The 14,618-nt window shown below is 42.0% G+C and overlaps 1 protein-coding gene and 1 long non-coding RNA gene across 9 annotated transcripts in view; one reads left to right on the top strand and one right to left on the bottom strand.

Moving 5' to 3' along the window:
* The window catches only part of SYT1 (synaptotagmin 1), a 608,049-nt gene that overhangs the window by 20,343 nt on the left and 573,088 nt on the right, over nucleotides 1–14,618 (bottom strand). The window lies entirely within an intron of this gene.
* LOC133247153 (uncharacterized) overlaps nucleotides 1–14,618 on the top strand; it is a 40,044-nt gene that overhangs the window by 832 nt on the left and 24,594 nt on the right. The window lies entirely within an intron of this gene.

The following is a 14,618-nucleotide window of genomic DNA, read 5'->3' as shown; positions in this document are numbered from 1 at the left end:
CCATCCTGACTTCCATAAACCCTGTGCTGCTCTCCTGGTCGATACTTACTCTTTGCCACAGAGAATTGAAAATGCTCTGTCTTTGAACTGCCGGTCCTTCAACCTGGAATGCCCTTTCTTTCTCTTCCCCTTGTAAATGTGATTTAAAAGTCACCTCTTCCCTGAAGATTTTATTGATGATTTTCTCAGTCAGAACCTTCAGATAAACCTTTCTTTGCCTGGCAGCATTTTCTTTTGTACTGCTGCAAAGCATGCATCTCTTTCTTTTCGATATTGGAGGACTTCTGTAGTAACCCAGTAACACAAAAACAGTGTTTTTGTGGGGAAATGTGTTTTGAATTCAGAACTACTGGCTTCAGGATGAACTTTGAGGAGACTGTCTCCTTGTAAGAAGGGGGCTCTTTCCATTACTACTCCATACTCGAATGCCCATGAACATGGTCACCCCCTTCTTCCTTCAGGCAGTTCTAATGTCAAATTATGCTAACTTCATAGAAATACAATTGGAAAACAGCTGGCTGTAAGCAATGATCCTTTTGTGTGAGATATAAAGGAGCCACTAAAAGCTTTTTGCATTTACAATGAGAACTGGAAAGCAGCAGTTCAAAGCGGAATAATGCAAGACGCCTGCAGTTCTCATCTTGACAATTTTGCATAATTATACTGTCTTCTTTCTTAACGACTACAGCGACTGTGGGCCCTTGTAACCACGGCCTTTCCATTTCAACCAGAGACTTGATAAGAAATACCCTCATTTCAGCTGTTTTGTTCAATCCCTTCTGAGCCAGTACCCAGCTTCTCAGTAACTATAGGTATCATTCCTTTTATCTTTTTCCTCTGCTGTGGATAATGCTCAGTACATTTCAACGCACAATGTTGGAAGAGGAAAGTAGCACATTTATCAAGTACGGTCTCAAATTTCAAGTGACTGAAAACTCATTTCAAAATGGTGTAAACTGTAAAGGTAGCTTATTGACTTATATGATGGAAAAGTCCAAAAGTAAGACTGTGTGGCAAAGATTAATTGTCCCCTAAATCCTTTTCCCCCTTCTTTAAGTTTTTTAAATTAAAAAAGTTATTTTTAATTGAAGGACAATTGCTTTACAATATTGTGTTCATTTCTGCCATACAGCAACATGAATCACGTGTATGTCCCCTCCCTCTAGAATCAGCCATAGGTACATGTATGTCCCCTCCCTCCTGATCCCGCACCTCTAGGTGGTCACAGAGCCCTGGATTGAGTTCCCTGGGTCATAGAGCAAGCTCCCATTGGCAATCTATTTTACATATGGTACTGTATATGTTTGGAGAAGGCAATGGCAACCCACTCCAGTGTTCTTGCCTGGAGACTCCCAGGGACGGGGGAGCCTAGTGGGCTGCCGTCTATGGAGTCGCACAGAGTCGGACATGACTGAAGCGACTTAGCAGCAGCAGCAGCATATATGTTTACTCTCTCCATTCATCCCACTGTCTAATTTTTTTTTACTTTGCATTTTTTAAAACAGATGTATGAAGTTTATTTATTTATTTTTGGTCATGTGATGTGGCTTGTGGGATGTTAGTTCCCCAACCAGGGGTTGAACCCATGCCCATAGCAGTGAAAGCATGGTCCTAACCACTGGACTGCCAGGGAACTCCCTCTGCTTCCTTTTTCATCAATAACTCTTTCATCTGCTGCTGCTGCTGCTAAGTCACTTCAGTCGTGTCCAACTCTGTGTGACCCCATAGACAGCAGCCCACCAGGCTTCCCCATCCCTGGGATTCTCCAGGCAAGAACACTGGAGTGGGTTGCCATTTCCTTCTCCAATGCATGAAAGTGAAAAGTGAAGGTGAAGTCACTCAGTCATGTCCGACTCTGTGTGACCCCATGGACTTCAGCCTACCAGGCTCCTCCGTCCATGGGATTTTCCAGTCAAGAGTACTGGAGTAGGGTGCCATTGCCTTCTCCAACTCTTTCATCAATAACTCCTTTTTCATCAATAAACTCTTAATTTTACTAAGGCACCATTTCACCCAGCTAGAAATATTTCTCCCAGCCTCTCTTACAACACAGTATGGTCCACCTAACTAACTTTTGGCTATTGGAAGGTGAATGGAAGTGATATATCTCAACTCCATAGCATATCTTTGAAACAGTGGCTCTCAGTGGGGAGCTATTTCATCCTCCAGACATTTTGCAAAATGTCTGGAGGATGAATTTACAACATTTTGCAAAAATGGAGACACTTTAGATTCTCATAACTTGGGGGACGATACAGGCATCCCCCAAGTGGGTGGGTCAAGGTCAGGGATTCTGCTAAACATCCTACAATGTACAGAACAGCTCTTAACAGTAAAGAATCACAACCTCCTAAATATCATTAGGGCTAAAATTGATAAACCCTGCCTTAAAGTAGGGCTTCCCTGGTGGTTCAGATGGTAAAGAATCTGCCTGCAATGTGGGAGGGAAGACCCCCTGGAGCAGGAATAGGCAACCCACTCCAGTAGTTTTTCCTGGAGAATTCCATGGACAGAGGAGCCTGGCGGGCTTTAACATAAGGTTCATGCCCTCTACTTTTCTTTTTTTTTTTCTTGCATCTGGAACATGGGTGTGACAGGAGGGCAGTGACCTCGCTTTTACCTTGCAATGTAAAGACAGTAGGCGGTTGGGGGACAGGACAAGATAGGAAGATCTTGGGCCCCTAAGTGACCTCACAGCCCAGATCTGCCCACTAATCTCACCCACCCACCCAACTGTGGACATGAGGGTGATGAGGAGCTTCAAAGAACAGTCCCATCGTTTGGAGGCCCTGTGTGGTGGGATCCCTTTGGTACAGCAGTTCCATCTGCTCCCTGCTTAATGCTCCTGACTCCAGCAGGATCAGGGTCCCTGGTTCGCTTGTGTCTCTACCGTTTTCTACAGACTCCTCTGAGAGTTCCACGTGGGCCTCCTCGAGGTACCCTAGGCTCTTCTCTTAAGGGTATAAATGACTGTACCAGCTTCAAGTCTCATACCACCACACGACACCATCCGAGGGGAAGAGTCTGCATCAGAATTTCCAGGAAAAGCCCCAAGTTCACTCTGATTGGACAAATACAGATGACCCTATGTTAACCCCTGTGGTGAACATATCACAGTGTGATGAGCTAGGCTAGCTTGGTCCTGAGCATCTGTCTATCCCCAAACCAATCAAGAGGTCCAGGTATCCTACCTTTGGTGTTGGGGGTAGGTGCAACTCTAGTCTAAGCCCAGCGTTAAGTATAGAAGAATATGGTGGTTCCTCAAACAGGAGTTAGAAGGCTCTTACCAAGAATGACGAGAAGAGAAATTGGAGGCAACCAACCAACGTTTATTGAGTTTTTCCTAGGGTCTTGAGGATTCCATCTGTGTCTAAACTTGAAAGTGTGCATATGCTTATTTTCAGAGAGATACCCCTTCCCACTTGAGATCAAACTCCTAGGAATGAGCCCATTAAGCACTTGTATAAAGTGGTCCATGACATGAAGCTTATTTTATTTTCCCCTAGAGGAAGGCAGAAAAGTACATGTTTGTGTGTCTTACAATAGACAGATAAATCTAATTATCATTGTATTAAAAAAATAAAGTAGTCCAGCAGTATCAGAGACAGCAGAGTTAAAACATGGCAGATTTAGGATTTAGAGTTTCTCTGCCAACGGCAGCTTTTTCTTGTACGCTGATGGAGTCTTTTATCAGTAAGCCAATCATTAAGCAGTATACAAATAATTAAATAGTAATAGGGTTCACAGAACAGACAATTTCCATTCCCATCACTGGCAGTTACAACACATTTACTTGAGGGAGGTCTTTATAAATAATTTACAAGTACTTAGAGAAGACTACACGGAAGAATTTAGATGGCTTTATAGTTTAAAATGCTCCCTGTAATGGTATAGTAAGGATGCAGCATTAAAAATATATTCTGGGAAAATTTTCCTTCTGAGCCTACAATTTAAAAATGAATTTACATTAGTTAAGTGCAGTGTTTGCTAGAAGAATACAACATTACATAAGTGACTGCCACAAAGGAAAGCAGCCTCATTTTAGTGAGACATCATAAAATGGCAAAGGCTGGTTTAGTTCATTAACGGTGGCAGAGTGCTCTGAGGAGAAAAAAACATAAGTGCAAAATGCTGTTGTTGTGAATTCAATGGAAAGCATTTCTGGTTGTGAAAGAGGAAGCCTCTGAATTCCAACAATCACTTCTGTTGTTGCCAGAATGGACTGTGTGTGACTGCCAGCTTCTTGACTAAAGGTGTAGGAATGCATGTGCGAGACCTATGGAACAGGACCTAGGGAAGGAAGATTTCCCGGACACGGCGTGCTTACGGGCGTAAGAGAACAGTGTGAGGGTCAGGTCCACCCTTGGTGGAGCAAGGGCTTCACTGTGTTTGCAAAACTCAAATCTTTCCTGTTCAGTGCTGAAGGTAAAATTCTTCATCTATAATTCAACACTCTTCTTCCTGAACTTTGGAAAATCTTTCGGGAAGGGCAAACACATGAGAATAGGAATGGTAGTAATTATGTTCGATTCTTTCTGGATGACTACAGAGAGTTTCATGGAATGACCAAGTATTAACTTTATGAGCCGGTTCAAAAAACAAAAACAGCCAAAGGATTCGGCAAAACAAACAAAATTGCAAACAGCAAATTTGACTTGCCTTTTTTTTTTTTTGACATTTGGGCTTAGCCTCTTATTTATGCCAGATGAAAGATCACTAGTAAGATACTTTTTTTTTTTTCTCCTTCCTTCCTTTCCTTTCTTTTTACAATTATTAGACATTTCTACTAGATGAAATAACATTGGTAACACTGTTACTGGATAACATTGCTAAGATTTTTAAGCACATGTATTATGATATGACAATAAATGGATGCTACTCCTTAACACATAGAGAAGGTTTCCAGGTAGCTCAGTCGTGTCCAACTCTTTGGGACCCCATGGACTGTAGCCTACCAGGCTCCTCCCTCCATGGATTCTCCAGGCTCAGCCTGAGTTCAAAATACAAACAATGAGAGAACAGAGCTGCTCTTACACGTGCTGTGGCAGCAGGGCTGTGCTCTGTGGCAGGACCACGTGAGGCTCACCCAGTTCTCAGATGGCTCAGTTGGAATGGATTTCACCCTCATTAACTCCCCATTCCTTGCATGCACTTGCTTTAAAATATCTACGTGTCTTCTAGACATTCTGTTGTCCAAACATTAGAAGGTTTATGGATCGAGACTGTCTGGGATAATGGAGGGAGAGACTTGGAAATGTTCCCATGGAGAGTGGAGGAATTTCTCTCCGTGGCCTCACTTTGAACTACTTCCAGAACCTGTCAAGGGCCTGGGTCTATCTCCGAGGGAGTGGAGGCATGGTCCCTATGTTTTCTTCACTGGAAGCTGCCTCACCGCTTCTTTTTCTGCTTGAAAAAGGAAATGCATTCATGATCTCTATAAGGTTTCTTTCTCCTTCCTGCTCCCTCCTGCTTTTAAGTGACATTGTTAGCCTGTGGGCCTGGATGAACAAGGTGGCTTTCTTTCATCTCTTCTAGAGAAAGAGATACTGTTTTTAAAGACTCATAATATTGTTGATAACTCATGCTTTCCACCACTGTTTGAAGATTTTACTGTATGAATAACGCATGCCCTAGTTTTAAAAGACACAAAACTTTGAGCACCCTGGTTAGCTCTCGTTATTAAGTTTCTTTGTATGAATGTTGATTTCCTTTATCCTTCCAGAGAGATATTTCATTTTGGTTCATTGATGGCCAAATATGGTTCTGTTTTCTAAAGCTGTGACACTGTTTGAAATAAGCGGGTGCTTTGCACGTCAAGAAGATAAGTAGCTTTGCAAGAGAGATCAACTTCTATGTTGGTAATCTGGTTTTCTTACAATATTGTAGGAAGAAAATAAAAATAAACTATGACTTCAATATTATATTGCATATACGAAAATGACATGGAGTAATATAATTCTGTGGTGATTTTTACTGCTTTTTATGAAGCAAATTTGTGATTAAAGTCAATCACTGCATCTCAGTATTTCAGATCTCAGTAAAAACTCATTATAATGTTATTGTACACACTGAGTTCTTTGGAATTGACATCATCTAGGATACTTCATCCCTAATCGTGGAAAAATTAGAGTTGGGGCCTTTGAGTTAGTCAGATTCTTAATACAGAAAGTTTGGTTTCTGTGGGTTGGTTTAATTCTTTTCAAGATTCCAGAGCCATACACTAAATGGCCACAGAGATGGCCCAGAGGTATAAATGTTAGGGTGACTATTTTCCCCACATTTTCCATTTTCTTGAATCACAGATATTCTGTAGGCTGACATCTTTCACTTTGATGACTTTCGGTTTAACATAAGTGGTTATTTTGGTTTTTTTCTTGACATTATTCCTTAGCTCTGTGGTATCGAATTCATTCACTTATTCATTTATCTGTTCATTTATTCACTCAGCTGCTCAGTTTCTCACTTACTGAGCCCACTAGTGTACCAGGCACTCATCTTTTAGCCAGTGTCCTGTTCAATCCTGTACTCTCCTGCCTGGCACGGAGCCTGGCACATGGTAAGAATCCAGTAACATTTGCTAAATGATTGCATCAGTCAGTGAGGTATAAACACCTGTTGAGCAACTCTCAGGGAACAGGGTGTGCGCATACAGAAAACTATAGAACCCAGTTAGTCCTTCAAAGAGCTCACAGTTAGTTAGAAAGGGAAGGCAGAAATTCCTGAAGAGTTTAAATCAACTCATAGCTTCTGTAGTAGGAGAGATAGTGTAAGACGGTATATGTTTTCTTGCTAAATGATTCGTATGGCGATGACTGTGAGAGGAGTTCAGAGCAGATGGACATCCTTCACTTGGTTGAAAACGCTTGGTTTGAATTCAAAGCTCTACACTCAGGGCATCCAAACAAGTGTCATAAAGAGAGAAGCCACCTTTAGTCCTAAAAATCAGCAGCTCTTATGTCCTCTTTTCCTTCCGCCTCCGCATATAGATGTACAATTTCACAAAACGCCAATACGGTGGTATTTGGATGGTGTTTATGCTCATGTAGAGAAGCAAAAAGGCACTAGATGGAGTGCCTTTCTTTGAACTTATTTTTTTCCTTGGCCTTTTCTAGTCTTTCTGAGCACAGTGGAATTTCATGGTTACCCTAATGTGATTTTCATAAACAGGCAATCCATACATCTTAAGATGGTTTAAATGAAATGGAATTTTGTATGATATGCAGAATTCTACAAATAGCAGGATACATATATATACCTGCTTGTAACATTTGCAGGGTTGAGGTTAAAACTACAAACACAAGTGCAGATACCGAGTATCTAAAGTGTTACATGTTGTGAAGTGAAGTGAAAGTGTTAGTCGCTTAGTTGTGTCTGATTCTTTGTGATGCCATAGGCTGTAGTCTGCCAGGCTCCTCTCTCCATGGGATTCTCCAGGCAAGAATACTGGAGTGGGTTGCCACTCCCTTCTCGAGGGGATCTTCCCGACTCAGGGATTGAACCAGGGTCTCTTGCTTTGCAGGTAGATTCGTTACCGTCTGAGTCAGCAGGGAAGCCCAAATGTTGTAAACTAAGATGCAAACTGTTAAAATAAGTAGTTTCTATTCTCATATATTGACAAATAAATGTTGATAATAACCAAGCAATCCAGCTTTAAATCAAGAATTCTGAACCCTGGGGCTCAGCAGTGGAAACAGTCCTCTTTTCCCCTCACTAAACTCCCACGGACACTCTAAGAAGTTTCACATATACTTATGAGGACACCCCAGCCTGCATGTCCCGGTGTCAGCAGCCCCCGAAGGCTGCTCCTCAGCCATGGGGCGTGTACCTGCCTTCAGGTGGCACCCAGAGCCTGGTCCACAGCAGAGCGCTGGCTGCACCCTGAGGGGCACATGTTCTGTTGCTCTTGAGGACCTTTTGGGGCTGCGCTGGTTCTCTGCTGCTATACGTGCTCTCCCTGGCTTCTGTGGGCAGGGGCTCTGCTCTGTCATGCTTAGTGGGCTTCTCGCTGTGGAGCACAGGCTCTGGGCACAGGGGCTCAGTAGTTGTGGCTCATGGGCTTAGCTGCCCCATGGTTTGCAGGATCTTCCCAAACCAGGGAATGAACCTGTGTCCCCTGCATTGGCAGGTGGATTCTTAACCACTGGACCACCAGAGAAGTCCTTAGGGACTCTATTCCCTGGAAGTGTAGGGAGAGGAGGACCAGAGTGGGTCCTCTAAACTCTGGGTTCCAGGATAAGGTTCCTTCTTGCCCACATCTAAGGTCTGTGTTGCATATTCTTTCCAATTCTTAAAAAGCTCTTAGGCACTATACTATTCACTCTTTATATTTTACATAAAAAAGCTCATTTATTCTCTGTGACCATCCTGAGAGATGTTTCATCGCCTCCATTTTACAGCCAAGGAACCTGAAACTAAGTGATGGGACCATGGTCAGACACTTAATATTAGTGATCATAGAAACCCTGATATTAGTGATCATAGAAACCCTGTGGCTTTAAACATTCATCCTAATCTAGCATTCATAAACTCCATCAGTTTTAGACTCCATACATTGTATAAGGAAGGACGATTAAAACACGACCTAACTCCTTATATGGTTTTAAATCCAGTATTATAGTGTAACTTACATGTTCACATGTCTTAACTAGACTAACAGGCCCTGAATGATCTGGCTAATCTCTACCCCTCCATTTTCATGTCTCAGGATACCACCCCCCACACCTGCTGTTCCAGCCACACGGCCCTTTCTGCATCTTGAATACGCTGTGTTTCATGCACTTTTGGGACCGCATGCCTCCTCTTCATGCCCCTACCCTATATCTCTGTAAGCTCAGCTCTAGATCATGTCTTCACAGGAACTCTTTGACTCTCCATTTCAAAGCATTCAAAGCATTCTCCTTTTATAATCCTCATCAAGGATGACTATCATCCATGAAAAGGATGGCAAATGAGACTTGGTGAAAACAGTCGATTTATCCAACAGCCTTTCCCCTGAGTTTCTCATCAGAAATACTCTCCCAGGTGCTGTTCCAGACTGGATAGAATTTGACAGCTGAAATACCTGTAGTGAGCTAATCTCACAATTTGCCTTGGATCACCGGCATTCTGGGCATGAGCTTTCTTAGAGCAGAGGGTATAAAGTCATGAACTCTTTTTGGAGAAAGCTATTCCATATCATTCTTCAGAAGGTTATACCCTGTTTGTAAAGCAAGTTTATCTAGCAAAAGGCGGTGAAATACGGTTTTTCCCTTGGATGACCACCTGTGGTATGGATGAGGTTAGAACATGCTGTTCTCATTCCTCCCAGTTTGGTGTCAGGGGGGGAAGGATGATGAGGGTTAAATGCTAAGAACTGTCATCTCTAGGAGTGAAGATTAGAGAGCGAATATTCTAAAGGAAGTTTGTGATTTGCCTTGAAAGTGCATCCAAGGGAATGCAAAGTGAATTAATTTAGTGGAATTGTCGACCAGAGTGAGAGGTCTGCTCTTGAATCTTGAAAATATTTGGATGCTTTGGATACAAGCTTAGTTTCAAAAGGGTTAATCCTTACCCACCAGCGCAGGGTATGCAGATACTTCCAACAACTCCCAACTTGTTACTTCGTCTGAAGACCATTTTAAAGGGACAGTTAAATATCTTTGTTGAATACATGAATAAGAGGGCAGACGTTATGTTCTAAGATCATTTATGGGCTCTGATTTAAATGGAAAATTTCTCTGTGTTTTTGATACCTCTTTTAGGACATGGCATAAATGAGTCATAGGCCATCTGCCAATGAGTAACATTAATGCTTTTTAGGTAAAACCATTCCTAACAACTGTTAGATGGAGAGAAGTCTTACAAGATCAACTTGAATACATAATGCTAGACTTTAGGAGTTAAAATTTAGCTAAGGAATTATTCATTAAAATATCAGTGTATTTACCTCTTAAAAATATTGAAAGAGAGTTAGATTTAGTCAAATGAAAGAAAATGTTGTCACGTTGGTATTTTCAACGTGGCAGTCAGAACAGTCCAAAGAATTTAGTTAGGTAACTTATATGAATTTAATATTTGCCTTCCATTCAGGGTGATGTGACTTCAGGCTAAGGATGAGTCTATGTACAGAAATTGAAAATGAGGCCTGAATGAGTTAACTGACCTTGACTCAAGATCTTTTCTGAAAACAGACTCACTGCATATTGCTTTAAAAAAGCGAGATTCCTATGTAATCTTGCTGAAGGCCATTCTGAACATGAACAGATGAAAACTGAGTTGGAGTGTAAAAAGGTTTTGGACATTCTTAGAGGGCAAATTACAGGATGAGTGAGGCTTACTGAACATTTGTTATGTGTCCAGTGCTTGGCAAGATGATCTGAAAAGATGGTGAGAAATATGGACACATTGCTATCACCTTGGAGGAAGTTACAATGAATGAGAGTTTTCACCTGAAAACATAAGAACAAATATTAAATTTGGAAATTTAGGTCTACTGGTCCTGTCTTTGATAATGCTTGGTTTATGTTATGCTGTTTTTTCCCTGCATCTTTGAAAGGTTTAATATTTATCACTGGAATTTTTAAGGTCCATATTAAAGTAGTATGAGAAATTTATCAAAAAAAGGCATTAATGGACAGGTAGGCAGAGGAACCAGAGATCAAATTGCCAACATCCGCTGGATCATGGAAAAAGCAAGAGAGTTCCAGAAAAACATCTATTTCTGCTTTATTGACTATGCCAAAGCCTTTGACTGTGTGGATCACAATAAACTGTGGGAAATTCTGAAAGAGATGGGAATACCAGACCACCTGACCTGCTTCTTAAGAAACCTATATGCAGGTCATGAGGCAACAGTTAAAACTGGACATGGAACAACAGGCTGGTTCCAAATAGGAAAAGGAGTCCATCAAGGCTGTATACTGTCACCCTGCTTATTTAACTTCTATGCAGAGTACATCATGAGAAACGCTGGGCTGGAAGAAACACAAGCTGGAATCAAGATTGCTGGGAGAAATATCAATAACCTCAGATATGCAGATGACACCACCCTTATGGCAGAAAGTGAAGAGGAACTAAAAAGCCTCTTGATGAAAGTGAAAGAGGAGAGTGAAAAAGTTGGCTTAAAGCTCAACATTCAGAAAACAAAGATCATGGCATCTGGTCCCATCACTTCATGGGAAATAGATGGGGAAAGAGTGGAAACAGTGTCAGACTTTATTTTTCTGGGCTCCAAAATCACTGCAGATGGTCACTGCAGCCATGAAATTAAAAGACGCTTACACCTTGGAAGGAAAGTTATGACCAACCTGCTGCTGCTGCTAAGTCGCTTCAGTCGTGTCCGACTCTGTGCGACCCCATAGACGGCAGCCCACCAGGCTCCTCTGTCCCTGGGATTCTCCAGGCAAGAACACTGGAGTGGGTTGCCATTTCCTCCTCCAATGTATGAAAGTGAAAAGTCAAAGTGAAGTCGCTCAGTCGTGTCCGACTCCTAGCGACCCCATGGACTGAAGCCTACCAGGCTCCTCGTCCAAGGGATTTTCCAGGCAAGAGTACTGGAGTGGGGTGCCATTGACCAACCTAGATAGCATATTAAAAAGCAGAGAGATTACTTTGCCAACAATGGTCCGTCTAGTCAAGGCTATGGTTTTTCCAGTGGTCCTGTATGGGTGTGAAATTTGGACTGTGAAGAAAGCTGAGCACCGAAGAATTGATGCTTTTGAACTGTGGTGTTGGAGAAGACTCTTGAGAGTCCCTTGGACTGCAGGGAGATCCAACCAGTCCATTCTAAAGGAGATCAGCGCTGGGTGTTCTTTGGAAGGAATGATGCTAAAGCTGAAACTCCAGTACTTTGGCTACCTCATGCGAAGAGTTGACTCACTGGAAAAGACTCTGATGCTGGGAGGGATTGGGGGCAGGAGGAGAAGGGGACGACAGAGGATGAGATGGCTGGATGGCATCACTGACCTGATGGATGTGAGTTTGAGTGAACTCCAGGAGTTGGTGATGGACAGGGAGGCCTGGCATGCTGTGATTCATGGGGTCGCAAAAAGTCAGACACGACTGAGCGACTGAACTGAACTGAAGCATTAATGGACAGTGCAATGATTAATGAAAAACATTTAAACTTAAAAAGTCTATAATCACAAACATTAGTTTCATGGAAAAATGGGAAACCAAATAGAGTTTAGAGCGTGGATTTTGTGGCATATTTCTGAGCAAATCAAAACAACAGCTATCAAGTTTATTTGGGAAGTTGATTAATGGTCAATCAACTAGTTTGTAAAAATCAATCCTTACCAACCAGCTGTCAGCCACACTCCAGCACCCCTAGAAAATCCTCAAAAAACAGAGCCCAGGCAAGAAAAAGAAACTGGGCAAGTGGAAGCTATGATAACACTGCAGAGAAATCAATAGAAGCATGTCCATGCATTTCAAATTGTAGCAAGAGGGGAGATGTCTATATGCTTATTCCTCCTGTTGGGTTTACTTCCTTCTTTGCTCTTAAAGTGCTTAAGGACAACTGTCATTCCACATACACCTTTGCAAATCCTTATTACAGATAAATCCACACCACACACACACCCGCCCACATCATTTCACATCTACAACATTTGTTTGTAAAGGCACTTGCAGGAAAAGAGCATCATTCCTTTGTAAGGCTCTCTCTATGGTTATTTGTTTTCTGGCAATGCAGAAATTCCCCTAAATAGGTCATCATAATACTGATAATCATCTCCAAGGTAACCAGCTTTCAAGGCAACTGGCTGAGAATTACATTTCTGGTTGGGGGAAATTACGTTAGAGGCATGATAGTGACACAAGAAGATGCAATCTAGTGCCATTCAAATTCCATTCTAAGTACAGCATTTATCAAATATTTTCTCCATAGTCTGAATTAAGTGTTTTATTTGGGAGACATTTGTAGGTAATGCACAACCTCTTACTGTATACAATAAAAAGCATAAATGTTTGGTTATTTCTTCATTTAGGTTTGGCAAATAGATAGCTTTAGACACTTGAATTTTCTCATGCTGACCCAGGGCCCATACTTAGTAGAAGTCTAGAGACAGGTTTATTCTGACTTCCTGTCTCTGTCTGCTACGATTTGTGTAGGCGTTTGATATACTAAGAGGAGAGATTGGATTCTTATGGCATTGTGCAAGAAAAATCTTGAGCATAAGGTATGAAATTGAAGAACTCTTCTGACAAATGTGTTTCCTAGATATGAAGGAATCCATTTTTTAGTGTCCAGGGTAAGACTAACTCAAGTTCAAATCCTTGAATGTTTTACAGCGAAGAGGAGCTGGCGCACCACCCAACCAAACCACTTCAGCTCGATGTTGTTTTTATCTGAGCCTTAAAATACTTGGATGATTATGAGGAAGGAGCTATTCATGGCAATCTTATATTTGCAGATCACAGGTAGAGTATTTAATTAGAGTAAAAAAGAAAAAGTTGAGGCCTCCAGCTGAATGCAATAGAGTGAAAACAGAGCATGGAATCATCCCTTCTTTCTCTCACAACTGAAAAAGTGAATGCTGGATGGATTTCTCTGGTGATCCAGTGGTTAAGAACCTGCCTTGTGGTGCAGGGAACGCAGGTTCGACCCCTGGTCGGGGGAACTAATATCCCACATGCTGCAGAGTGGCGGGGCCCATGAGCCACGACTAAGACCCAACACAGCCAAAAATAAATGGTTTTTAAAAAGTGAGTTTCAACTCTAAGAAACACGAGTTTCATCCTCCCCAAAATAAACCAGCTGCCAAATTAGGGCGAGGAGCGCCACCTAATAGTATGGACACGGAAAACAAAGCAAAGTGTGTGTGTACACACGCCTGCAAAATGCAGGCCAAGGAAAGAGAGATTCTGGAGCAACGCAGGGTAGCTCCTAACCTTGACCTACCTCCCTGCCGCTCTGAAGCTTCACTGGCAAATTCGATGAATCGTAAGCCTTCATTATTGCCCTCAAATCTAGAGAAAGTCGAGCTGAGTTACTATTCTTTTTTTTTCTCCTCTTTTGACTGAGGGGTAGGGGAATGGCTATTAGGCAGAAGTGGGCAAGTTCTTTTGGATAGCACATTATATCAGTCAAGATACTACAACGAATATAAACTCAAGAGAAAGAGAATTTTTCTCTCACTTGTTCCCAGTGCCTGGATTAGAATAATGCCTGGCAGAGAAGATGTAATCAATGTGTCAAATGATTGTGGGGAAAAAAAAAAAAATCCCAGTGTTCCCCTTTAGGGTGGATATGAGTCCTGGTTGTAGAGAGGGGTTCAAACAGTTCAAAACTCCTATCAAATTCCAGAGGAGAGAGGAGAATCCAGGAGTTCTAATTCACACAAATGCCATGCAGCTTTCACAGGGCCTCCCTTTCCCTTCTGTCTACAGGAAAGTGAGTGGTATTCAATAACCAAGTTCTCAAACCACAGCTCAGTGGGGAAATAAATCAGAGTCCATGGAAACGGAGTCAAGGAGAAGTCATGTACTCTAGATCAGAACAAAGAGAAGCTCTGGATAGAACAAGATAGGGGGAACAAAACTGCAGTAAATATCCAGACGTGCTAAGGCAACGCTCCCAGATAAAAACAAACAAAACTAATCAACCCTTAAGAGAAAGGAACCTGGCATGCAGAGGA

The sequence above is a fragment of the Bos javanicus genome, chromosome 5 (genome assembly GCF_032452875.1).
Source record: "Bos javanicus breed banteng chromosome 5, ARS-OSU_banteng_1.0, whole genome shotgun sequence".
In the NCBI taxonomy this organism is placed as follows: Eukaryota; Metazoa; Chordata; class Mammalia; order Artiodactyla; family Bovidae; genus Bos; species Bos javanicus.
This window is presented reverse-complemented; position numbering and strand designations above follow the sequence as displayed.